Raw genomic sequence first — 26,966 nt, 5'->3', positions numbered from 1 at the left:
TATAGACCAATGGAACAGAACAGAGCCCTCAGAAATAGTGCCACATATCTACAACTATTTGATCTTTGACAAACCTGACAAAAACAAGAAATGGGGAAAGGATTCCCTATTTAATAAATGGTGCTGGGAAAACTGGCTAGCCATATGTAGAAAGCTGAAACTGGATACCTTCCTTACACCTTATACTGAAATTAATTCAAGATGGATTAAAGATTTAAATGTTAGACCTAAAACCGTAAAAACCCTAGAAGAAAACCTAGGCAATACCATTCAGGACATAGGCATGGGCAAGGACTTCATGTCTAAAATACCAAAAGCCATGGCAACAAAAGCCAAATTTGACAAATGGGATCTAATTAAACTAAAGAGCTTCTGCACAGCAAAAGGAACTACCATCAGAGTGAACAGGCAACCTACAGATTGGGAGAAAATTTTTGCAATCTACTCATCTGACAAAAGGCTAATATCCAGAATCTACAATGAACTCAAACAAATTTACAAGAAAAAAACAAAAAACCCCATCAACAAGTGGGCGAAGGAAATGAACAGACCCTTCTCAAAAGAAGACATTTATGCAGCCAAAAGACACATGAAAAAATGCTCATCATCACTGGCCATCAGAGAAATGCAAATCAAAACCACAATAAGATACCATCTCACACCAGTTAGAATGGCGATCATTAAAAAGTCAGGAAACAACAGGTGCTGGAGAGGATGTGGAGAAATAGGAACACTTTTACACTGTTGGTGGAACTGTAAACTAGTTCAACCATTGCGGAAGTCAGTGTGGCGATTCCTCAGGGATCTAGAACTAGAAATACCATTTGACCCAGCCATCCCATTACTGGATATATACTCAAAGAATTATAAATCATGCTGCTATAAAGACACATGCACACGTATGTTTCTTGTGGCACTATTCACAATAGCAAAGACTTGGAATCAACCCAAATGTCCAACAATGATAGACTGGATTAAGAAAATGTGGCACATATACACCATGGAATACTATGCAGCCATAAAAAATGATGAGTTCATGTCCTTTGTAGGGACATGGATGAAGCTGGAAACCATCATTCTCAACAAACTATCACAAGGACAAAAAAACAAACACTGTCTGTTCTCGCTCATAGGTGGGAATTGAACAATGAGAACACATGGACACAGGAAGGGGAACATCACACACCGGGGCCTGTTGTGGGGTGGAGGGAGGGGGGAGGGATAGCATTAGGAGATATACCTAATGTTAAATGACGAGTTAATGGGTGCAGCACACCAACATGGCACATGTATATATATGTAACAAACCTGTACATTGTGCACATGTACCCTAAAATTTAAAGTATAATTAAAAAAAGAGAATATACTGTATGATTCCATTTAAGTAAAACTGCAGAAAATTCACACTAATTATAGTGACAGCTGATCAATTGTTGCTTGGGGCAGAGGTTAGGGAGGGGTGTGAGAGAGAGATTATAAATTAATAGGCATGATAAAACTTTGCGGGGTTATGGTTATGTTTACGATCTTGATTGTGACGATGGTTTTACTAGTCTGTGTTTGTGTTGGTATAGACATAAAAATAGATATCATATCATATATGTATATCTAAACTTATAAAATATACAGTTTAAATATATGTAGTTATTGTATTGTCAATTATGTATAAATAAAACTTTAAAAATTATATAGGTCCTACAACTTTGTTCCCTTAATTATTCAAGAGTTTAACCAAAGTCTCTGACTATGTTTAAAATATTCACTGTTTCATCCCAAATGACACTACCCATAATTGGAAAACTAAAAATTCCTTAAGTGCATAATGAATTATTTTTAAGTACACAATGCAAAATGAACACTTATTTATTAAAATAATGTTTTTAAAAAAACTTTGAAGTGATATCCAGACAAACTATAAAGATCTAACAGGAATTGCAGGCATGTGAAACTAAAACTAGAATATAAAATGAAAATTATGTACATGTCCAAACAAGAATATACATAGAGGCCCTGTATAACATTTTCAGTGGGATTTTCTCTTGGTGCAGTTCTAACCCTATGATGAAAAATATCTTTTCTTAAAGTGTATAATTACCCTCTGTCACTCTTAAATCTCCTCTGGTGTCTAAGCTCCTTTAATAATGGTGAACAGATGAGCAGAAATTAAAAATAAAGGCCTTCTACCAATTTAGCACCCTGCACATAATGTACCTATAATGATAGTTTGATTGCCAGTGCCCATTATTTTGTTGCTGCCTTTTTTTCTATTACTGCACCAGAGCCCTGGGTTTCAAAAAGAAGGCAGCATCCTGTTTGATAAAACCAGAGCAATTTACATGAACACCAGTTTTAGCCTGTATTAGAAAGATGCACAGAATAAAGTGGAAAACATAATGTAACGCCACGTGGACCATTTAATGTCAGTGGCAGTCTTCACTTAAATATCATATTACATTTTGGTTAATTTATTTTCCAAAAAAGAAAAGTGAAAAGCATGATTTTTCTCCAGTAGAATAAGGGACGAAAATTGAAGTGTTTATGGATAATAAAATGAATAAGAAAAATATATCAAAATGAGGCTAGGGAGTTCCCTACCACAGTTCCCTCAGTGGATATGGAGCAAGTAAAAAATAGGAATTCAAGGTAAAGCCAAAAGAGATATTATCCAAGTTTGGTAGAGAGCAGGCAAGTCTTGAAATACCATTATAATTTTAACTATTATTTCGATCTGAAAACCTCCTGTTCTAAGACTGTTATCTTCGATTACTCTTATCCAATCATATATGGCATCTTATTTATATTTCTATTTTTCCTAGGGAAAATCATGATAATCATAATTGCTAATAAGTCATGTAGGAAGGAAGCCTCCACACTATATACATTATGATTGCAGTAAAAATAATAAATTGGATTTTTCAAATGGTTGTGATCACTTCCCTCACTTTTAACACTAAGTAGACCAGTTATTTTAGTGAAGTGTGGACATGGCCTCAGACACCTGCCTCAGTTCCCCGTGAGGACGTTGCTCCCCGGGACGCGGTGCTCCCTGCTGACGTGTGTGGAGGACGTCCAGGCCACTGGGCGCTCACGTCTGGGCCGCGGAAGTGGACGTGGGAGTGAAGAGACCCCTAATGCGACCTAACTAATATGCAGCACAATCAAAGTTCTGTGAGAAGATGTGTTATGTAAAACCCCACTCACCACCAAACACAGAGTCTCAGTGCGGAGCTGAGGGCTCAGTTATCACTTCCCCTGCCTGGCAGACCTGAAGGATGTAAACAGCTTGTGGTAACATCAGGGCCCAATCTAGAGCCAGTAAAAGATCTCCCTCTCCACAGACCTCTGCAGTTACTCAGGAGGATTGTAGACGGTTTTCAGTTACCCTAAAAACATCCCGTGTAGGCCCGTCTTGTCCGTGGACAAGCAGACTGTATGGATCATTTGTCTTTCCGTGGACGCTTTTCCTCGCCCTCCACCACCTGTACAAGCAACTCTGGCCCTCGACGTGCATCCCTTCAATCATTATAACCTTCTCCCTCAGTCACTTCCTTGATTTTATAGCAACGTGTGCTCCGTTTTCCCATTAGATGTTCTGGAGCTTGGATAGGAATTTGAATCCATTCTTTGTGGGGTCCTAAAGCTCCTTGTCGATGTGGGAGGCGATTTTGAGGCGATGGAAGCCGCCTTGGCCCTTGCACTCCCCGCTCCCGGGGGCAGTGGAGTTCGGCGGAGAGCAAGATTTTACACATATTAAGTGCCTCTGAGTCCTGTAGAGAACCTCCAGCCCCAGACTTCCGCATGAAACAAGGGCGCACAGACTGGAGCTGTGGGGGTTTGAGGAGAGCCGTTTATTTGGAGAGCCTAGCACAGGAGGCGGCCCTGTCTCTATGGCTCTGAAGAAACCACCTTTAGACTGCTAAGTGCTGCCCTGGTCTCTTTAGGAACTGTTCAATGTCAGCAAGCTCGAAGCCAAGCAGAAGAAAAACAGCCAGAAAGGAAGAAGGCTCAGGGGGAGTGACTCCACCAGGCCAGCCGAGAGGGAACAGGGTCTCTCCCCTTGACTGAGTAACAGCCAGTGGGGCATGCAGGCACCCCGGCAAGTGCTACTGAGCAACAGCTCCCAGGAGCCAGGCCTTACTCAAAGACAAAGGATGAGCACAGGACACAACCCATTCAAAGGCTTCCCAGCCTTAGCCACGGCCTCCTGCACCTCTCATATAAGCAGCCGGTAATGGAGTGTCCCAAGGAGGCGTTGGAGCTCAACCTTCTAAAGCCAGATCCAACAACTACCCATTTGAATAGTTGGCCGCTGGCTCAGAGCCAGGCGTTCCTGTGGCTGGATTACGTATTCCTGTCTTCTTTTTTCTCCTCCTTGGCTGATCATAGACACAGCAGAGACCCTGCAGGGATGGATAACCTGCGTTTTAGATGCTGGGAGACGGGGACATGCCAGGTTGTGACATGCCTGGAAGACACAGCTCCGTCTTCCAGGCCCAGCAGGGAGCCCGCCTCCATAGCGGAGAGGATGGTCGAGCTGACCTAATAAATATTTTCCATCTCTAACCTCAGTAATTATTTTCATGTGTCACAGCTCAGTAAGGAATGATGAAAAATAAAGTTTCCCTGATTAGACAAGACCCGCAGATCACTGGGAGTAGAATCTGAAACTGTTCTCTGTATTGCTCAAGAAGTCATTCTCCACACTCATCAGAGAGCTGATGTCACCCCATCCCTACTCAACTACACTAAGTAAGTGAGTTTGTTTCGTTCCTGATTACATGTCTATTCTTTCCTTGTTATCTCATACACCCCATCCCTCCCCACTCCAAAATCTGCAACAGTAGACTTTTTATCTGCTCTTTTCTCCTTTGAAGGTTTGAAAACTTACCTATTTCTGTGTGAGAATCTCAGATCCGATTCTGCCTGCAGCCACAATACTTCTCTGCGGGGTGGGAAATGTGGTCGGATGAGTGGTAGGAAAATGCCTTTCGGAAAATTTTTTGATTTGCTACACTCTATTGAGTCCTAGTGGGAAGTCAGCATCCCTTTACTATTTTGGAAAATTCTCAGAAACGATATGCACAAAAGTTTCAGCAAAACATTTTCCATCCTAATAACTTTTCTACATTGTCCCAAGGTAAGAAGAGAGGGGCTAGGGAAGGGAGCCTGTTAAAACATGGTTCTTCCTTCTTCTCCATGCTGGGCTAGGGGCAATGCCATCTCTAAACAAGAGTCCCAATTTAGGGAAGCTTTTGGTCCAGAGAAGGATGTGGTTAGCATAATAAAAAAAAGCCTCATTTAAACTATTTGCCTTTAATTTCGGTTCAGACCTCCTCAGTAGAGTTTAGTTGGCAAGGGGATATTGATAACCCCAGCCAGGAGGTCAGATGCAGCAGGCAACCAAAAATCCAAGGGCTTCATTTGGCAACTTCAAGAACAACCCCCTCAGAACAGCTCACTTAGGGCCACCATGTCTTTAGGTTGATTGCCTGAATTCTAAGTCTTGATTTAAACCATCTCACGTCTGCAGGTTGAGTATCCCTTATCCAAAATGCCTGGGACAGAAGTGTTTCAGATTTTGGATTTTGGAATATTTGCATATATGTAATGAGCTGTCTTGGGGATGGGACCTGCATCTAATCATGAAATTCATTTATGTTTCATAAACATGTTATACATACCTGCACTGCTATCCAGTTTCTCCAACAGCTTGATTTTCTGTGGTATAGATAAACATAAATGCTTCCTCTTTCATATCACTGTTACTCGCAGGAGTACCTGTAGTCCTTTTTGACATTTTCGACAGTATCTTTACACCACAGTGCAAAGAATAAACAAACAAACTAACAAAAAAACACAGTGAGCGATGCACCTAGGTTTGGGCCCCATGTGGGGACATTGTGCAGGAACCCCCTGTTGATGCATCTGGCTGGCACATGGGCCCTTCTATTACCCTTGGTGGGTGTACTTGTGTGGGGTAATCTGGGCATGAGCAGAAAAAATATATCGAAGCTGAAGGGGGATAGGAGGGTTTTTTTTTCCCTTGGGGATGCTGAATAAACGCTGTGTTGTACACCTGTGTTTTGACTGCAACCCATCGAATGAGATCAGGTGTGAAATTTTCCATTTGTGGTAACATGTTGGCATTCAAAAAGTTTTGGGTTTTGGATCATTGCAGACTTGAAATGTTTGGCTGAGGGATGCTCAACTGGTTTTAGAATTAGGATAAATTCTCTTCAAGGGCTTATTGCTTAATGAGATCCAACATTGACAGGATACAGACTACCAGAGAAAAAATCACTTTCTAGGGATTCGTCCTAATGTTGTTTTCCATCACACTGTCCAAGAATCTTCCTAAGGAAGAAGTGGGCTTTACCTTTGAGAAAACTTCAAAAGTGTGATCTGCTTCCTCATGTCCAATATAAGAGGCAACAAGTTTGATAGTTAAGTGTGCTGGTTTTGAGGTCAGTATACCTGTGCTAGAGCCACGGTTCTAACACAGAGAAATCTTAGGGACCCTTTAGTGACATCCTTCTTCTTACAGAAAAGGAAAATGAGGCCAAGAGAGGAAAGGTGACTTCCTCAAATGTTTACAGTAGAACCCAGGTCATCTAAAATTGCTTCTAATGTTTCTTCTCAGAGAACTGGAAGAACTAGCAAAGTGGCTTTCCAAACCATAGTCTACTTTTTCTAGTTTTTGTATGAGTCATTTTGTTTTGCTGTGTTTTTTTTGAAGTATAACATAGATGCTCGCAAGTGCACAAATCATAAGTGTACACCTGGATCCATGTTCATAATGTGGTCACATCCATATAACCAAACACCCAAGTCAAGGAACAAAATGTTACCAAGTCCCCTCCCACTTTGTTGCCCTTTCCAGTCACTGTCCCACTAAGAATAGCCACTGTTCTGACTTGCCTGGTTTTAAACTTTAGGTAAAGTGGATCATATGGTATGTGCTCTTTGGTCTGGATTCTTTTGCTCAATGCTATATTCATGAAAGTCATCTCTTGTATTATATGTAGTAATAGTTTATTTTTTTATTGACAAACAGTATTCCATTATGTAAATACCAAATTTATTTATCCATTCTACTGTCGACATTTGTGTTATTGTCAATTTTTATCTATTATGCATAAAGGAAACATTTTTGCACATGTTTTGTCAGGCATATGTATGTATCACTGGCGGAGTAGAATTGCTGAGTCATAGAATATTTGTAATTTAGTTTTAGTAGACACTGCCCAACAATTTCCCAAAGTGATTGTACCAGTTTACACCTTTACCACCAGTGTATGAGAGCTCTAATTGCCCTATATCCTTGCCAAAACTTGCCACTAACAATGCCTTTCTCAAGAAATAAATTTATTGCTTTTCTTTCATTTGTAGAAAAGTTAGTTGAAGAGGTGAAAAGAAGAATTTTGTCACAAATTTATTTTATATTTCTAATTGCTTTTGAGATGTCTCAGGTCCTACTCCCTAAAGATTTTCTGTTTTACCCCAGTATTGTCAGCCTTAGGTAAATGACTATAGGAATATAATTTAGAGTTCTTTTTTTTTTTTTTTTTTGAGACGGAGTCTCGCTCGGTCGCCTAGGCTGGAGGGCAGTGCAGTGGCGGTCGCCCAGGCTGGAGTGCAGTGGCGCCAGGCTGGAGTGCAGTGGCGCGATCTCCGCTCACTGCAAGCTCCGCCTCCCGGGTTCACGCCATTCTCCTGCCTCAGCCTCCGGAGTAGCTGGGACCACAGTCGCCCGCCACCACACCCGGCTAATTTTTTTGTAGTTTTAGTAGAGACGGGGTTTCACTGTGTTAGCCAGGATGGTATCGATTTCCTGACCTCGTGAACTGCCCGCCTCGGCCTCCCAAAGTGCTGGGATTACAGGCATGAGCCACAGCGCCCGGCTAGATGTTCTAAGAAGGCTATTCCTAGAGGACTTTCTGGCCACACACTTAGCTAAAATATTACAATTAAAGATGGCTTCCATTGGCTCTTAAAGTCTTTCGCTTTTCAGGGGTGCTTTATTGAGAAACAAAGATTTACTTTCAGCTAAGACCATAGCTGACAGTTCTGGGACAGCTTGAAGGTAGGTATACTGATGTTAATTCCGCAGACAGATGCGGAAAGGATATCATCAGTAGGGGTGAGGAAGAACACTATCACCCACCCCTCGGGTCAAGTGCTAGCTTGCAGCCTCCACATTTTAGAGACTACTTTCTTATCAGAATGTTTACTTAGCCTGTAGAGTTATGGTAAGACCAAAAAGGAGATAAACTTAACCTTAATGCTGGTATTTGAAACTCAGAGTAGACTATTTGAAAACAAAATCTTTAACTGTCACTAAGTCCAAAATTAAAGTTTTGCCCCAAATAGAAACCAATTGATCCAGTGTTTTTATGCTGTATTAACAGCACAATCTAGCGAGCTGCATCTCTGAGGCCACCAAAATCAGTAATATTTGGGCCAGCACTCTATAAAAATAATTTAATTAAATCTCCAATACCTGAGATAGATATAAACTCAATTGACTTACATTAATGACATAATGTAATTTGCTGAAATCTTATACTGTGCCAATGCCAGTTGTATAATAATCTCTTTAAATACATTATTATACAGTCCTGACAATATCCCTTTGGGAGGGTTATGTTGTCCCCAGTTTGTGTATTAGAAAACTGAAGCATAAAAAAGTTAAAGACCTTGCCCTTCTATAAGTGGCAGCGTAGGGATTCAAGATAAAGTCTGTTGGACTGCGGTTCTCTGGTAGGAACCACTGACCTTGACTGGCTCCTGCAGAAAACATACAGCAGAACTTCAAGCTGGAAAAACCTGCGAGTCGTAATCTGAGCCCTATGTTTATCTCCACCTTTCTCTACCTGTCTCTTCCCCTATCTCTATCACTCTCTCTACCTCATTCATGACCTGTCACCCACCAACTTTCTTGCCATGGAAGGTGCGCCTTGTGCATTTGCTTCTCATGATAAATCTTCGACAGAGAAGGCCTCACAAACACATTTTAGTTTGAAGCAGACTCTGCCGCAGCACCATCTGCCAGCTTGATAAAGACAATCCTCCTTTAATGAGGAATGTTGAAATGTTGGAAATCCAGGCCAACTTCTAGCATTACAGAGAAAACTTAGAGTATGGAATCCTTGGAGGAAGAAGCCGAGAGTTGGGTCCAGATTTTCAGGGAAAACACACAACTTGCCTGAGTTCAGGAGAAATGCGGCCTTGTGCTCTGTCCTTGGGAGGCTTCCTGCACCCTCCCAAGTGGCCTCCGTGGTCGCACTGCCAGGGGCCAATGCACTGGGAAAAGTTCTCAGTGTGTTCACATGTTTCTAGCTTGTGTCTTTCCTTACATATGTGTGGGTTTTTTCTTAATAAAGGTTTGGCCAAAACTAACTATTTTTGAATGTGCAGTTATTGAGCAAATACTAGACATTTCTCCAACATTCCCATTGAACTTGAATATTCCAGAAAGGCACTTTACCCTGAAGAGAGTTTTACTTCAGGCCTGGGGTGCCTTCTTTCTAAAATGGTGGAAATCAAAATTAGGTATACCTGGGAATTATTGCACACATGGTGTATATAATTATAGAGTTAATACAATGCCACTTTAAATCACTGAAAGAGAATGTATACTTGAATGTAGTATAGTCACTATAGCCAAATTGATAATTTTTTTTACGTGTTACACAGATTTTAATATAAGCAGGCCTGCTAAAATAAAAAACAATTTGGTGCATTATAACGATAGATTTGCTTTATTTCAGCTGTTTAATATTCCTCAAAGGTAAAGGTGTTGTTTATGTTCTTAAATTTTAGCCATCTTTTTATTAATTTAGAGAGTAATGTAATCTATTATTATAACTACCGTTTAGCTGAATTGTCTATTTTTTAAAAGTTTTTATAATATGATTAGATAGTAAATGTTAGTCATTACTAAAAAGACATGTATCTTAGAACTTAACAATAATGTTATACCTTGTATAATAATAGTGAGAAGAATAAATCCATGGCAAGTTTTACCTTAGGGAAATTATGTAATATTTCAACCCCCAGACAAAATGCTATGAAAGGAAACAGTTTTTTTTTTTTTTTGAGATGGAGTCTCGCTCTGTCATCCAGGCTGAGTGCAGTGGTGCAATCTTGGCTCACTGCAACCTCCACCTCCCGGGTTCAAGTGATTCTCCTGCTTCAGCCTCCCGAGTAGCTGGGACTAGAGGCATGTGCCACCATGCCCGGCTAATTTTTGTATTTTTAGTAGAGACGGGGTTTCACCATGTTGGCCAGGCTGGTCTTGAACTTCTGACCTCAGGTGATTCCACCTGCCTTGGTCTCCCAAAGTGCTGGGATTACAGGCATGAGGTGCTACACCCGGCCAGGAAATCTTACAAGAACTTTAATATCTCAACACTGCCACATTCCTTTATTGCTTAATATAAGATATAGCCATTCATGTTTCTTTAGCTAAAACCACTGAAGAGCTAGAAATAAGCTGAACAAACATAATTAATTTCACTTGACTATAATATACAATGCCGCAAACACACTGACACACACTCCCTCCTAGATGGGCCCACCTAGAGCAGGAATGAAGATATAGTTTTCAATACATGTAATACAGGTAGTATTAAGTTTTACCAGTCAGAATGATAAGATAAAACTTTTTTTATTTTTTTAATTCCCCATAAGTATATAGCAGGTTCTAGTCCTAAAGGATTCAATATCACGCTAAAAATAAGTCACGGTGAAAGGAAACCCCCATTAATCCCTATTATGGCATGTCTCCTTAAATTTGAGTCAGGACTGACATTTTTGTTTTTATGAAAGTGCTATAATACACACAACAATGAAGACCTTTGACCCTAATCACTTCTTGCAGGATTCTGTTGTACCTGGTGGAATCTATAGATCACTGATCTGTCAATTGCAGGCTTCTGTGGGAAACATGTTGTCCCAAGGACAGTCAGCCACCAGCACTGTACCTGCATGTACCAGTTTGCTATCCTTGTTATCAAAATTAATCCTGCTTAAAAAAATTATTTCAGAGCTTCAAGTGATAACAACATTCAAAATTTGACAGACAAATAAATCATCATTCCTAATTTATGTCCTTCACAGTAGAGATATTGGGGAAAACACTATTGTACAGTCCACATCATCAATCTCAAGTTTTTTTATATGTGCTCTGGGTTACCAACTCAAGTTATAAGTTGTTTTCAAGAATGACATTGAATTTTACATATCCTGTCAAAAACCAACCTTATTCTAACTTCTACTTTTTCCAGCTTCATCCTTTTTATCTTAGTAATCACTAAATCCTGTCAATTCTTCCACCTACATTTTCTCTCTAAATCTTTGCTTTCCATCTTCATTACCTGTTTTATTGCAGAGTAATAGCAATGGAGCTAAAATTGGTCTTCTCTACACTTTCACATGTTTATTAAACACCTACTTTATGCCAGACCTTGTATCGACTCAAACAGAAGTTTGAAAATAATATGCATATGGAACACTGCATTAGTCTGTTCCTGTACTGCTATAAAGAAATGCGAGATGGGGTAATTGGTAAAGAAAAGAGGTTTAATTGGCTCATGGTTCTGCAGGCTGTACAGGAAGCATAGTGGCTTCTGCTTCTGGGGAGGCTTCAGGGAGCTTTTAGTCATGGTGGAAGGCAAAGGGGAAGTGAGGGTGCAGCCAGAGCAGGAGGAAGAGAGAGAGGACAGAGGCGCTAAACACTTTAAAACAACTAGATCTCACAATAACACACTCACTCACTATCACGAGGAAAGCACCCAGGGAGGCGATGGTGGTAACCCATTCATGAGAACTCTGCCACCATGATCCAATCACCTCCCACCAGGGCTCACATCCAACACTGGGTATTATAACTTAACATGAAATTTAGACGGATCTGTGACATGGGACACAGATCCAAACCATATCAAGTACTTATGAAGTCACAGCAGCTAGACGGTGGGTGCTAGAGGAGAATGGCAAAATTCGAGGAGGGAACTCAGAAGCATTGCAGTGAATCTCAACTTAGCCAAGTGATTATGGCCAAAAGTCAGAGAGCAAGGCAAAAACTTCTCAAAAAATTTCATTGCCCGGCCGGGCGCGGTGGCTCAGGCCTGTAATCCCAGCACTTTAGGAGGCCGAGGTGGGTGGATCACCTGAGGTCAGGAGTTCGAGACCAGCCTGGCCAAGATGGTGAAAACCCATCTCTCCTAAAAATACAAAAATTAGCTGGGTGTGGTGGCACGCACCTGTAATCCCAGCTACTCATGAGGCTAAGGCAGGAGAATCGTTTGAAAAAAAATGGGAGGCAGAGGTTGCAGTGAGATGAGATTGTGCCACTGCACTCCAGCCTGGGGAACACAGCAAGACTCTGTCTCAAAAAAAAAAAAAAAAAAAGTTTCATTGCCCTTGAAAATTTTTCATGAAGGCTCCATGTTGGTACCATGTGCCATCTCTCAATAAATTCATCCCAGGCAGGCTTTTCTCCCACCTTTGTGGAGAAGGCTGTTCCTTCAGCTGACTACCAGATGAAAAAAAATGGCTTCCATTTTGAATTCATGGGGTACCAGAAATACATCTGTTGAAACACTGGCTGGCATTCCATTCAGTGTGGTGAGATGTTCACACCATGAAAGGCCTGAAGAAATTGTTGAGTGAAAGAGCAAGTTACGTTTCCCATCTTCTTCTCACTTTAGGACATGCTCTCACTTAGTAAAATGAAATGTTTAAGTTTTGCCTACAGTATTTCAACATTTAAATTGCCATTTCGGCAGGGTGTGGTGGCTCACGCCTGTAATCCAATAATCCAACACTTTGAACAGCCAACGGGGGGGTGGATCACCTGAGGTCAGGAGTTCGAGACCAGCCTGGCCAACATGATGAAATCCCATCTCTACTAAAAATACAAAAATTAGCCGGGCGTGGTGGTGGGCACCTGTAATCCCATCTATCCTGGAGGCTGAGGCACAAGAATTGCTTGAACCCGATGGGGCGGAGGCTGCAGTGAGCTGAGATTGCACCACTGTACTCCAGGCTGGATGACACAGCAAGACTCAAATTGCAATTTTGTTAATTAGCCGGGTGTGGTGGCACTCGCCTATAGTCCTAGCTACTTGGGAGGCTGAGGTAGGAGGATTGCTTGAGCCCAGGAGTTCCAGGTTACAGTGAGCTATCATTGTGTCACTGCACTCCAGCCTGGGTAACAGAGCACAAGACCCTGTCCCCCACTCAAAATAATAATAATAATAATAAAAGTAAAATAAAAAAATAAATTGCAATTTTGTTACTCTTGATTCTTCTGTCAGGCATTAATATTTGACTTTTAGAAAATCAAAGCTGAAAGTGTGAACATTATTGTTTAGCCATAAGTGTTTAAAGGAGCTTACCATTATCAGATTAGTGATTTAGAATGGTGAGTTGTAGCTTGGAGGAGGTATATAAGGGAGGGATAGAGGACATAGCGTTGGATATTGTCACAAAGGCTTAAGAGGGCTGTCAATTTTATCACCTACATTTTCTCTCTAAATCTCTCATTTCCATCTCTGTCACCTTACTTGACAGTTTTTTCAGGCCTTTCATGGGGTGGACATCTCACCACACTGAATGGAATGCCAGTGTTTCAACAGATGTACTCCTAGTACACCATGAATTCAAAGTGGAAGCCACTTCTTTTCATCTGGTACTCAACTGAAGGAACAGCCTTCTCCACAAAGGTGGGAGAAAAGCCTGCCTGGGAAGAATTTATTGAGAGATGGCACATGGTACAAACATGGCACCTTCATAAAAGATTTTCAAGGGCGATGAAACTTTTTGAGACTTTTTTGCCTTGCTTTTTGACTTTTGGCCATAATCACTTGGTTAAGTTTGATTCCATTGCAATGCTTCTGAGTTCCCTCCTCGAATTTTGCCATTCTCATCTAGCACCCACTGTCTAGCCTTTGTGACTTCATCAGTGCTCCACATGCATGCTCTTTTCACATTTCTGTTTGAGTCAGTACAAGGTCTGGCATGAAGTAGATGTTTAATAAACATGTGAAAGTGTGGAGAAGACCAATTTTAGCTCTATTGGTATGTCAATAATTTTTACTTAGCATTATGATCATTATATGCGTGTGCAATTGGAACCAAAAAAAATCACTCACTTGGCACTGAAGCATGACGAATATAATTTTTGGGAAAACTCCCCAGGTTTCTCTAAGCACCATGTGGAGGCCTCATGGACCCAGAGTTCCTGACTTGTCTGAAATATAGCTATATATCCAAAGACGGGGGACTCTATTATGCCTACAGGAGTCCCTTTATGAGGTATATGTGAGATTTCCCTGGTTCTGTTCTTTGCAGTGAAGCTTTCTGCTGTGACTTTAAAGTGAGCAGGAGTGTCTCCATTTCAGAAATACAAGTGCAAACAAACAATCTGTCTGTCTGCATAACATTTCTTTAAAGTCAGATGAGTTTATGTGAAGTGTGGTAGCCCTGGGAGGGGGCTGAAGACTGGCTCACCCTACCACAGAGCCTGTAGGAACCGAGTGGCCTCGCTAACTTTCCACCAAGGTTTGTGTCAAGGTTTGTGGGGGCTGGGCGATGTTTCATACCAAATAACTCAGACAGAGGATTAAACACATTTCTATACAACTGTGGCAGATTTGGGTTTTATTTTTACCCCACAGTCCTTAAATTACAATACCTCTTTTGATGTGGCATATGCACATTGTGTATTCTTAACTGCTTATTTGGATACATTTGGGACTCTCAGAAGCCTTTTTTTTTTTTTTTTTCACTATAGATGCCAATAAATATGTCTGCAGGGGCAAGGGAGACTGTACTTTTAGATTCCTGGCTTGAGGATCCTAATAAGTTTTTTAAAATTTATAACCTAATAATGAGCTTTGTCTACCACTGCTTCATACTGAAGGAGTTTTATTTTCCTTAAAAGGAAAGATGCAGGATTTTTTGGTCTAAAAATGACCTGCTATAGTTTCCCATCTGGAAATTCTGACTACCTCGTTGTCTGGTGTTTCCTATTGTAGTCTCTGAAAATTAAAACTGTGGAGAAGCTCCATTGAATGAGAGCCACAGACTCCCGGTTAAAGTCCTTTTTCTTCTTCACTTATAAGTAACTTTATCCTAAGGCCACTATATCCTTGTTCTTGCTGTCCTTTGACTTACAGTTACAATATTATTTTTTTCTATTTGACATGTGCCATAGTTTGAATGCTTGTGTCCCACCAAATACATATGTTAAAATCCTAAACTCCAAGGTTAAGAGGTAGAACCTTTGGGAGGTGGTTAGGTCATGAGGGCTCTGTCCTCAAGAATGGGATTAGTACCCCTATAAAACAAGCCCAAGGGAACTTGCTTGCCTCTCCCACAATGAGAAGATACTCCCTGTGAATCAGAAAACATGCCCTCATTAGATACTAAATCTACCAGTGCCTTGATCTTGCCAGCCTCCATAACAGTGAGAAATAAATGTTTGTTGTTTACAAGCCACACAGTTTGTAGTATTTTTGTTATACCAGTTCGAATTGACTAAGACAATATCTAGGGCATTTGTAATATTTTTGCCATCACGAGTAATTCTGAAAATGCTTTATAATAAATGAATACGAATATAGAAATTCCAAAAATGATAACTACTATGGTTTGCATATTTGTCCCCTCCAAAACTCATGCTAAAACTTAATCCCCGCCAGGCACAGTGGCTCATGCCCGTAATCTCAGCACTTTGGGAGGCCGAGGTGGGTGGATCACCTGAGTTTGGGAATTCGAGACCAGCCTGACCAATGTGGAGAAACCCAGTCTCTACTAAAAATACAAAATTAGCTGGGCATGGTGGCGCATGCCTGTAATCCCAAGTACTCAGGAGGCGGAGGAAGGAGAATTGCTTGAACCCGGGAGATGGAGGTTGTGGTGAGCTGAGATTGTGCCATTGCATTCCAGCCTGGGCAACAAGAGTGAAACTCCATCTCAAAACAAACAAACAAACAAACAGAAACAAAAAATAACTTAATCCCCAACGTAACAGTGTTAAGAGGTTGGGTCTTTAAGAAGTGATAAACCATTCATAGATTAATAGATTAATGGATTAATGAGTTATTGAGGGAGTGGCTTAGCTATCATGAGAATGGGGCTGTTATAAAAGCCACTGTGGCTGTCTTTTGTGCGCCCCCTTGCCGTGTGATGCCCTGTGCCACCTCCTTGGTACTCTGCAGAGTCCTGACCAGCAAGAAGGCTCTCATCAGATTTGGCCCTTGACCTTGGACTTTGCAGCTCCAGTGCTGTTAAGAAATGAATTTCTTTTCTTTATAAATTACCCAGTCTCCGGTATTCAGTCATAGTGACAGAAAATGGACTAAGACAACAAGAAAGCTGCCAAGAAGAATCACGGTGCACTCAAAGTGACTATAAAAGAACAAATGGGTAGGGGAATTGATGCTGTAGAGGAGAAGAAATATATTTTCATCATCAATCGCTAGGTTCATGGCTGAGGCCCCTATGACAAAAAATAGATTAACAAGGGAAAAGCCTACGAAAGTAGTAAGTTTTACATGACATGCGAGGAAATGAAGACCGCTCCCGCAAAATGGGTAAACTTGTGTATATTTTATGCTAGGTTGGAAGAAAATGTGGATAGTCATAGGGAAGTATGATTGGATTAAAAAGTATGATCTAATGGTCATAAACTGGGAGAAAACTCAGTGACACTGTGTCTTCAGAGATAAGGATGTTCTTTACTCCCAGTATAGAAAGGGCACCTCTTGAATGAGGGTCTTATGATCTGCTTCAGAGGAAGGTCAGTGTGATGGTTAATATCGAGTGTCGACTTGATTGGATTGAAGAATGCAAAATATTGTTCCTGGGTGTGTCCATGATGGTGTTGACAAAGGAGATTAATATTTGAGCCAGTGAACTGGGAGACGCAGACCCATCCTCAATCTGGGTGGGCACCACCCAAAGCTGCCAGCGCAGCTAGGATAAAAGCAGGCAGAGGAACATAGAAAGACTAGACTGGCTTAGTCTTCCAGGCTACATCTTTCTCCTGTGCTGGGTTCCTCCTGCCCTTGAACATCAGACTCCAAGTTCTTCAGCTTTTGGACTCTTGGACCTTTGACCACAGATTGAAGTCTGGACTGTCTGCATCCCTACTTTTGAGATTTTGGGAATTGGACTGGCTTCCTTGCTCCTCAGCTGGCAGATGGCCTATTGTGGGACTTCACCTTGTGATCATGTGAGTCAATATTCCTTAATAAACTCCCCTTTATATATACATCTATACTATTAGTTCTGTCCCTCTAGAGAACCCCGACTAATACAGTCAGAAACTCCTTCCTGGGTTTTATGGCCTGCTTCAGGGAGAGGGCCAAGAGAAGTTGAGAGAGTGACCTTCCTGCTTCTGTGGTTTTCTCAAATGCCAAGATGCCATATTTGGCAATAGTATGTCCTGAATCCTCATTATGCTTATGCTGACCAGTGACCAGTTCTTCCAATTTGGAGGCTCAAATTGGAAGCTATGACCTTCAAGTTCATTGTCTAGTGCTTCCAATTTCTCATTCATTTTCACTGTTGAAGAAGGCTATTTAAGTTAATCAGCGACACTTTGATGACCTGGCATATTTTTAGCCTCTGGAGCCTTGTGTGTGAGGCTAGGGGCAGGGGATTGGGATTGTGGTTCAGCTTCACTGCCAAGCATAGCATTGTGTGTTACCCCGACTTTTTTCTGGAGTTCTCAAGGTCCTAATTGAGTAATCCCATTAGTGGTGTATTTTAGGAGAAAATATTGTAGGGGAAAGAACGAATACTGCTCCATAATCATGCAGAGTAAACTTTGTATTACAATAATCTACCATCAGTCATCATGCAAAATGATATGTCTCGTTGACTTGGAAAAGAAATCATTTGAAAGCTCTATCCTTTTCTTTTTTGGCTATTTGGAGTTTTCTATTTTATACCTTTTAGTCATTCTTTGGATCTTGTCAAATTGGAAACATCTTAGTAAAGAAGGCAATTTTCTTTAAAATTTTATAGGAAATATAGTGATAATGGGTGGGTGGGAACTTCTTTCAGATCTTATTTGATTCAGCTAATTAGTGAGCTTCTGAATAACAGAGTAAATTTTTGTTGGTAACTTTACGAAACCATTTTGCCCTTTGTTCAAAAACCCTCTCACATTTTCAGACAAGTTTTGTCTGAATCCTAAAAAATGTAGAAATTTTTAGAAAAATAGAGGAGTATATGGATATATGGACATAAGAAAGAGAAAATTTCTTACTTAATGTATTATCGTATAACTTCCAGAGGAGGAAGTCCACTTTGAATACTATTGTGTAGACGGAATGATTATATGCAAATTGCTTACAATATTTCTTCTGTTTATATGCATGTATGTGTATGGAATCTGTGGGCTTTTTTTGTGTGGGTGAATATGTGGTCAAATTATGTGGATGGGCTTGTTTGTTGGGAAATATGGGGTGTATACAGGAAATTAGGAATTAGAAGCCCTTATGGTTTTACTTTAACAGAGGTAGGGATGGATTGGAGTGGCTTTCATTTTCCATATGAAATCATTTAAGCTGGAATTATTCTCATAATATACATCAAGCAGGAATCCAAAACAGTTTTAAGAAATGCATTGTCACAAAGAAGGTAAGCTCCCAAAACTAGAAAAAAAAAAGGGATATATTCTTTTAATGGGGAATACCTGACCTGAAATGTAATAATTTTATTTCTATAAAACTGACTCCCAGATCATTGAAGAGACAACTCTTCTACACCTTATACTTTCGAAAACCTGTCTGAATCGTTTAGACAATTTAAGACAAATAGTTATATAGCCATCTGCCTAGATACGCTTAACCCTAAGCCAATGAGTGTGTAACGGTGGAGAGCTCCAAAAAGAGTACAGTCTGCACGCAGCGTAGAACTGAAAAAGGACACCAACATCCACAGATGGATTTGCCTACCACATTGAAATCAACATGGCAAAGATGGGAGGAAATGAAAAGTGTTTATTTCCTCAGGAAATCTCATATATTCATTCTGATGGGAACACATCCATTCAACAAACATTTAGTGAGAGCCTACTATGTGCCAGACCCTGTGTTGGATGCCAGAGAAGAGTCATAAGAGAGCTTCTTCTGGACCGCCATATATATGGTGCATGTTATAGCAGAGTCTGGGCAGAGCACTGACCAATCTCCTCAGGGAAGATGAGCCTCACTGAGGAAGGTGACATTTGGCTAAGTCCTGAAGGATGAGTAGGAGTTTCTATGTGGAAAATGAGAATAGCATCCCTGGCAGCAAGGCCAATGCTGAAGAGATGCACAAAGTACATGGTGTGTTTGGGGAACAACAGGAAGTTTCGTGTGGGTGGAACACAAGGCTAGGTAGATAACAAACACTTTCTGGCTCTTACCACAGGGGTCACAGTCTGGTGTCCCATTCAATTTGGTTGGCAGACTTTTTTTTTTTTTTTTTTGGCCCATACAGTGTTTTAAAAATATTTTGAATTAGTTGCCAAGATTTAAAAATTGGAAGATTTCTCATAAAATTCCAGATTTCTGGCTTCTCTTGAAAAAAAAAATTAGAAGATCTGGCAACACTGGGCCCACATTCCCACATGGCAACAAATGACTGGAGCTGAGTAGCAGCTCCCATGCCCCCTCCCTCTTTGAAAGAAGTATGTGCTTGCCAGTTCACCCCAGTCTCCACCTTGCTATCTTCTCTCCTTCGTGTTACATGCCTGGCCACTTCCAAGCCTGTTGGTCACTGGGCTAGAATAGTGAACATAACAGCCATGATTCTTGTTCTCATGGAACAAAGTATTATAGAAGACTTCCTGGTGACGAGTGGGAGGAGCTCAGATTAAAAGGGAAGTTGGAGCCAGAATGAGGGAAGAGCCTTGTATATCTCCCTAAGGAATTTGGACTTCATCCGACAGGCCTATATGGAGACAATAGATATTCTTAAAACAGTGATGTGACTAAATCTATCCTTCAGAATTCTGACAGTAGAGTGGAAGATGGCATGGAACGAGAGTCCACGGCAAAGAAACAAGTAAAAAGCCATCACAGTGGCCAAGAGAAACCCAAACTAGACAATGATACCCTATTTATGATCTTAAGAAAGCCACAATCTAAATTTGAACAATTAAAGCATTTTCCAAAGAGAGATCTTACAAAACTTCAAACATAGCAACATGTTAATTTATGTATTTTAAATATTGATATGTAGAATGAAAAAAAAATCTTCACCAGAGTAACACAGTAAGGAAATGCCAACTTTTGAAGTTTTGTGCTAAATAGCAAACGTTAAGCCTCACACCTTCAGAAACTCATCTCTAGGCAGCCCCACAGATCTTTTCCCATCAATTTATAATTCATAATATATCATGATCTAGCCCTCCATGAAGGAATTTGTATATCAGACCAGTTGACTCAATTGCAAAAAAAAGTTCATAAAATGAAAGACATAATTTTTGCCGGTTCTAGGTTTCCCACAACAATGGAAAACCAGAATTCTGTTTACCTGAGAAACTCTTCGGGACATGAATAATCAAATTTTAATCCCAGAAAAATGTGGTCAAGTTCACTAATACTCTGTGGATGAAGATTTTGCTTTTTTAGGTTTCCATATATTTTTATGTAATCCTAAGATTTATTTTATATTTTTACAGGGAGTTGTCATTTTATCCTTCTCTTCATTATATTATTTTTTCTAGAACTTCTCTAGAGCAGGGAAGATGATGATCAAAATTCAGAAAGAGCTAGGAAGGATTATGATGCCAATGGATCTCTTACTTTAAAAAATATGAAGTTTTATACAAATGTACAGTTGTATGATTTAAAGGAAAAGCAGGTTGCTTAAGTCTTTTTTGTAATAAATAACAATTCTTCAAATTCCTAATGGGTATACTCTAAAGGGCTCATTATCAAATAAAGCTGCTCATAAATGCCTCAATCTTCCATACTGCCAAGGATTTCTGTCCTTTCCATAGCCTGTAACTTGCTTCTTGAGTTTTCTTTCAAGGACTAATACTCAGGTACACAGATGAGTTAAGTTCTATGTCTTCTGTACAGGTACATCAAACCACCTTAGATGAATGAGATCAGCTGCCCTAAGTAGAGAAGAAAAAATGCCTTCTAAGATGCCTTCTGATTTTGTCAACACTCTGTGTGTTCTTTGCATAAGAGAGTAAAGGCATACAGCCTTTTATTACCACATAGGTATTAGATCAACAGTCCTTTAGTAACATGATGATTGATATGAGGTACTGCAAATTAATGATCACATTCTTTTTCTAAACTCTTGTGTAAAAAGCAACTACCTGAGGTTCTTCAAAGTATAAGCCTAGAGTATAATGATAGCAAAAGCTTGCTTTGTACCAGGATCTGGTCTAAGTAATATGCATGTATGTAAATTACTTAAACATCACTGCAGCCCTATCAGGTGGGTGCTATTATTTTCATCATTGCCATTTAGCAGATGAAAATACTCACGTACAAGGAATTCTAAATAATTTTCCCAAAGTGTCACAGTTGAGAGAGTTGGTTTGACTCCATGCAGTTTGGCACCGAAGTCTGGACTCTTAACCACTGTTATTTTGCTTTGTACTATATAGATACACCTGCTTAAACATTCAAGGATATTGACAATGTACAAATGCAAACTCCCATCAGGCCTCAAAATCTCTGCATTTTGGCTAATGTGGAGACAATTTCAGGATCTGTAGCATCTGCTATGTAAAGCTAAGATGCAAGACCCAGCCAAATTTCTCAAACAAATACAAGATTAAAAAATGCCCTTCAAGTATATCTGGGGTTGCTGCATCTGGTACAATGGGAAATAGCTTTGCAGTTAGTTTTACTTAATGTAAAAGATCATGATGGATAATTTCCTCTTTGCTATGCCTTGGTCAAAGTACTCAATAAGTATTTGCTGGATTTAATTTACGGTCAGAAAATAGAGGAGATTCTCTCAACCTAGAGCAAGGTTTAGCATGACTTCACAGAGCACTCTATTACGGTACACAGACACTTACTGGCAATTCTCGGCCTAATTATCTGTTTTCATTTATCTTTTCTCCCTAATATCTATTTTCCTTATTCTATATAGAATCTTGAGCTTTATATATTCAATATTATAGTTTTATTCAGGGTTTAAATATTTTCTTTTTAACCTAAGGTACACAAGGACAAGCTTGGTAAATCAATTAAAAATGGCGTTTACACAGAATAACCAGTTGACTGTCAATGCATATCTGCAGTAATTAGTACTCATTCATGAAAAGCAAAATACGGCTTAAAATGAGAGCACATTAAATTGAACTTTTTTCGTTGATAAATGATAATGCCCTCTAACGTATGTCAAAATGAATCCATTTTCTTTAAAGAGAAGTCCTAAATAAGATAGCATAAATGTTCAGAATGTTAATTCTTGATGGCATTAAGACTTTATCAGTGATTCAGCTGACTCTGTGGAAGCAGTAAAATATATTAATATATTTTTTAATAAGTAAGGGCTTTAAAGTTCAGATCCCTAATCAATTACTCAGTTTTTTCTAATGGCAAATAAGAATAATAATGTCTACTTCATAGAAATGCTGTGGGACTGAAGATACTGCAAAGTGCCAGGAAGTCACTAAGTAAGGCTTATTGTTACTATCCTTTTGACTTAACTTAGAAGTGTTTCATTCTATTTTTAGCATGTAATCATTAGTTGTGTTAAACCACTCATTAAAAATGAGTGTTGTCTTTGGCTGTCCATTGAAATCATCTAGGGCGCTGTAAAATATATTAATGCCAGAGTCCCACCCTCAGAAATTCTGAATTATGTGGTCTGGCATTTGGAATTTTAAAAGCTCCTCAGGTGGTTCTAATGTGCGATCAAGATTGAGAATCAATGCTCTAAAATAATTCACCTCAGCAATAGACATTCTTGCTATACCATCAAGCATTGCAATCAACATTCCAGCAACATTGGGACTTCTGGTTTATGAAGGTGCCAACTTAAGCAGCCTTTGGCTCACAGTCTACTAACTCTCCATTTAAAATACCCACTAGGACACTTAAGTATGCAAATTCACATTACAAAGGAAAATATAATAAAGGCAAGCGTTCACCATGTGCCAGAATCTTCGTGGTATTTCCAAGAATAAGAGTACACTGGGGGCCGGGCGTGGTGGCTCACACCTGTAACCCCAGCACCTTGGGAGGCTGAGGCGGGCAGATAACCTGAGGTCAGGAGTTTGAGACCAGGCTGGCTAACACGGCGAAACCCCGTTTCTACTAAAAATTCAAAAAATTAGCCGGGCATAGTGGTGTGCACCTGTATTCCCAGCTACTCAGGAGGCTGAGGCAGGAGAATCGCTTGAACCCGGGGGGCAGAGGTTGTGGTGAGCCGAGATCGTGCCACCTTACTCCAGCTTGGGCAACAAGAGCAAAACTGTCTCAAAAAATATATATAAATAAAAATAAAAAATAAAAGAGTATGCTGGGGCTGAATTCACAAACAGTGTCGTTTGCACTCCGTCCCACTTGAATCAGAATAACACCTTTGGTTGATGAGTAAAGAGAAGAATGCTCCTGTTAATCTTTGTTCAGTGATGCTGGAGCTAGTTCAATCAGAAAATGAGGCAAAGTTGATCTTCAATCTCTGATATCCTTTCTTCCGCTTGATCGTTTCAGCTATCGATACTTGTGTATGCTTCACTAAGTTCTCATGCTGTGTTTTTCAGCTTCATCAGGTCATTTATATTCTTCCCTGAACTGGTTATTCTAGTTAGCAATTCGTCTAGCCTTTTTTCAAGGTTCTTATCTTCCTTGCGTTGGGTTAGAACATGCTCCTTTAGCTCAGAGGAGTTTGTTCTTGCCCACCTTCTGAAGCCTACTTCTGTCAATTCGTCAAACTCATTCTCTGTCCAGTTTTGTTCCCTTGCTGGTGAGGAGTTGTGATCCTTTGGAGGAGAAGAGGCTTTCTGGTTTTTGGAATTTTCAGACTTTTTGCGCTGGTTTCTCCCCATCTTCATGGATTTATCTACATTTGGTCTTTGATGTTGGTGACCTTCTGATGGGGTCTCTGAGTGGACGTCCTTTTTGTTGATGTTGATACTATTCCTTTCTGTTTGTTGGTTTTCCTTCTAACAGTCAGGCCCCTCTGCTGCAGGTCTGCTGGAGTTTGCTGGAGGTCCACTCCAGACCCTGTTTGCCTAGGTATCACCAGCGGAGGCTGCAGAACAGCAAGTATTGCTGCCTGTTTCTTCCTCTGGAAGCTTCATCCCAGAGGGGCTCCTGCCAGATGCCAGCCAGAGCTCTCCTGTATGAGGTGTCTGTAGACCCCTACTGGGAGGGTGTCTCCCAGTCAGGATACACGGGGGTCAGGAACTCACTTGAGGAGGCAGTCTGTCCCTTATCAGAGCTCGAATGCTGTGCTGTGCTGGGAGATCTGCTGCTTTCTTCAGAGCTGTCAGGCAGGGACGTTTGTTTGCTGAAGCTGCTCCCACAGCCGCCCCTTCCCCCAAGTGCTCTGTCCCAGGGAGACGGAGGTTTTATCTATAAGTTCCTGACTGGGGCTGCCGCCTTTTTTTCAGAGATGCCCTGCCCAGAGAGGAGGAATCTAGAGAGGCAGTCTGGCCACAGCAGCTTTGCCGAGCCTGGCTAACATGGTGAAACCCCGTTTCTACTAAAAATACAAAAAATTAGCCAGGCGTGGTGGCACACACCTGTAATCCCAGCTACTCGGGAGGCTGAGGCAGGAGAATTGCTTGAACCAGGGTCAGGAATGGTACATGCTCTTAAGACTGCACCGTCCAATATTACAGCCTCTACTCACATGTTGTTATTTATATTTACATTAGTTAAAATTAAACAAAATGAAAACTTCAGCTCCTCAGTCATACCAGCCATTTTCAAGTACTCAATGGTCATATGCAGCTAGTAGCTACTGTGAAGGACTCTGCAGATTATAGACTATTTCCATCATCAGAGAAATTTCTTTTGGACAGTGCTGCTATAAGATAATATTTTCAATAAAATCTGAAATATGGGAATAGAAATAATACCAATTTTGTAAGATTTTTAAAGCCTACCAGGCAGAGACCATCAGGGACACACCTGAAGTCAACATTTGTTTATCTTGGTGCATAAGGGGGAAGGCACTCCAGAGGATCTCTGTGGCATTTCAACAGCCCAGGAGTTAATGAATGGTTCTTACAACCTTTGGAGGTTTGGATTAGTCAAAGGATGGCCTTGACCAGGCAAATTGCCGGAACAGTATCTGATCTTCAACTAAATTAGCCCGTGCAGTTACTGTTTATTAGACAAGTTTGTCTGTGGTCTTTTCTCATTACATACAGATCTGAATAGGTCCTGTTTAAAAAGTTTGAGCCTAGAGGCCAGGTGCAGTGGCTTACCCCTGAGATCCCAGCACTTTGGGAGGCCGAGGCAAGCAGATCACTTGAGGTTAGGAGTTCCAGACCAACATGGCGACACCCTGTCTCTACTAAAAATACAAAAATTAGCTAGGTGTGGTGTCGCATGCCTGTAATCCCAGCTATTTGGGAGGCTGAGGCAGGAGAATCACTTAAACCTGGGAGGCAGAGTTTGCAGTGAGCCAAGATTGCACCACTGCACTCCAGCCTGGGTGACAGAGCAAGACTCTATCTCAAAAAAAGAAAGAAAAAAAAAGTTTGAGCCTAAAAACTGTATGATGTACAAGATGACTTTAGTTCAGTGCAGTTTATCTGTTTTGAAGCTTTGAAAGTAACAGCTTCTGTTTCACTTCTCAGTATCTCTGCCACTTCTGCCACAGCCCAACTGCTAGTATGGCCATTTTTCATTTTCTTGTAATCACTTTCTTCGGGAAATACAGTCTATTTAGTTTTGCACCTGTGTTTATAATGCCTGAATCTATTAAAAAGATTTGAACATTTGTAAGGTAGTTGTTTTGGTGACAATAAGCATTATACCTTCTAGTTATTTTTGTTGAATGGTTATTTGTTGAATCATCTAGTATGACAGTGGGCAGGCAGCAGCAGTTAAGACTGGAGCTCATGCATTTGGCAGCTATCGTGGAGACAAACACTGATACAAAGATTATAATCAATGATTGAAATATGCCCCAAGTGTCCCACAAACTACAGTATTTGGATATTTCTTAAATGACCTAGTTTTTTTTTTTAATCTTTAGTTCAGCTATGAGTGGTGTAACTTTGTCAGTGACTGAAGACGTGATCCACTAGCTGAAAATTACATAGGATAAGGGTCTTGGCACAAGTGAGGGACAGAGGTATCTACTAACAATTCAAACACCAGAACCAGGAAGGGAAAACAAGATGGCTTAGAGGATAAAGAACAAAATGTGTGAAGAAGCACAAGACCAGTAGCTTCTGGCCTCTGGTTTTGCTGGGAGGGGATGGTCTTGAACCAAACCTGACCATATGCAGTCATCTGTTTGTTCCAAGGATCTTGAATTCACTTTCTATTCTGTGGACCATTTGCTTTAGGAGACTCTATAGAGACCCTCAGATTAATGTTTCTATTAAGTACAGTTTTTTAAATTTTTACTGTTGGAGAATGGATGATGTCTTCTCTGGGAAACATGTATCATTGGATTCTTACTGCTGTATTAGTTGTTAATAGTTTATGAAAAAGACTCCTCTGATAAGGTTTAAGTGAAGTCTTTATCTGATCATCTTTCTTTTTTTTAAGAGATGAGGTTTCTGGTACCAAAACAGAGATATAGACCAATGGAACAGAACAGAGCCCTCAGAAATACTGCCACATATCTACAACTATCTGATCTTTGACAAACCTGACAAAAACAAGAAATGGGGAAAGGATTCCCTATTTAATAAATGGTGCTGGGAAAACTGGCTAGCCATATGTAGAAAGCTGAAACTGGATACCTTCCTCACACCTTATACTAAAATTAATTCAAGATGGATTAAAGATTTA

Source organism: Pan paniscus, chromosome 13, assembly GCF_029289425.2.
Source record: "Pan paniscus chromosome 13, NHGRI_mPanPan1-v2.0_pri, whole genome shotgun sequence".
Lineage (NCBI taxonomy): Eukaryota > Metazoa > Chordata > Mammalia > Primates > Hominidae > Pan > Pan paniscus.
Note: the sequence above shows the minus strand (reverse complement) of the source record.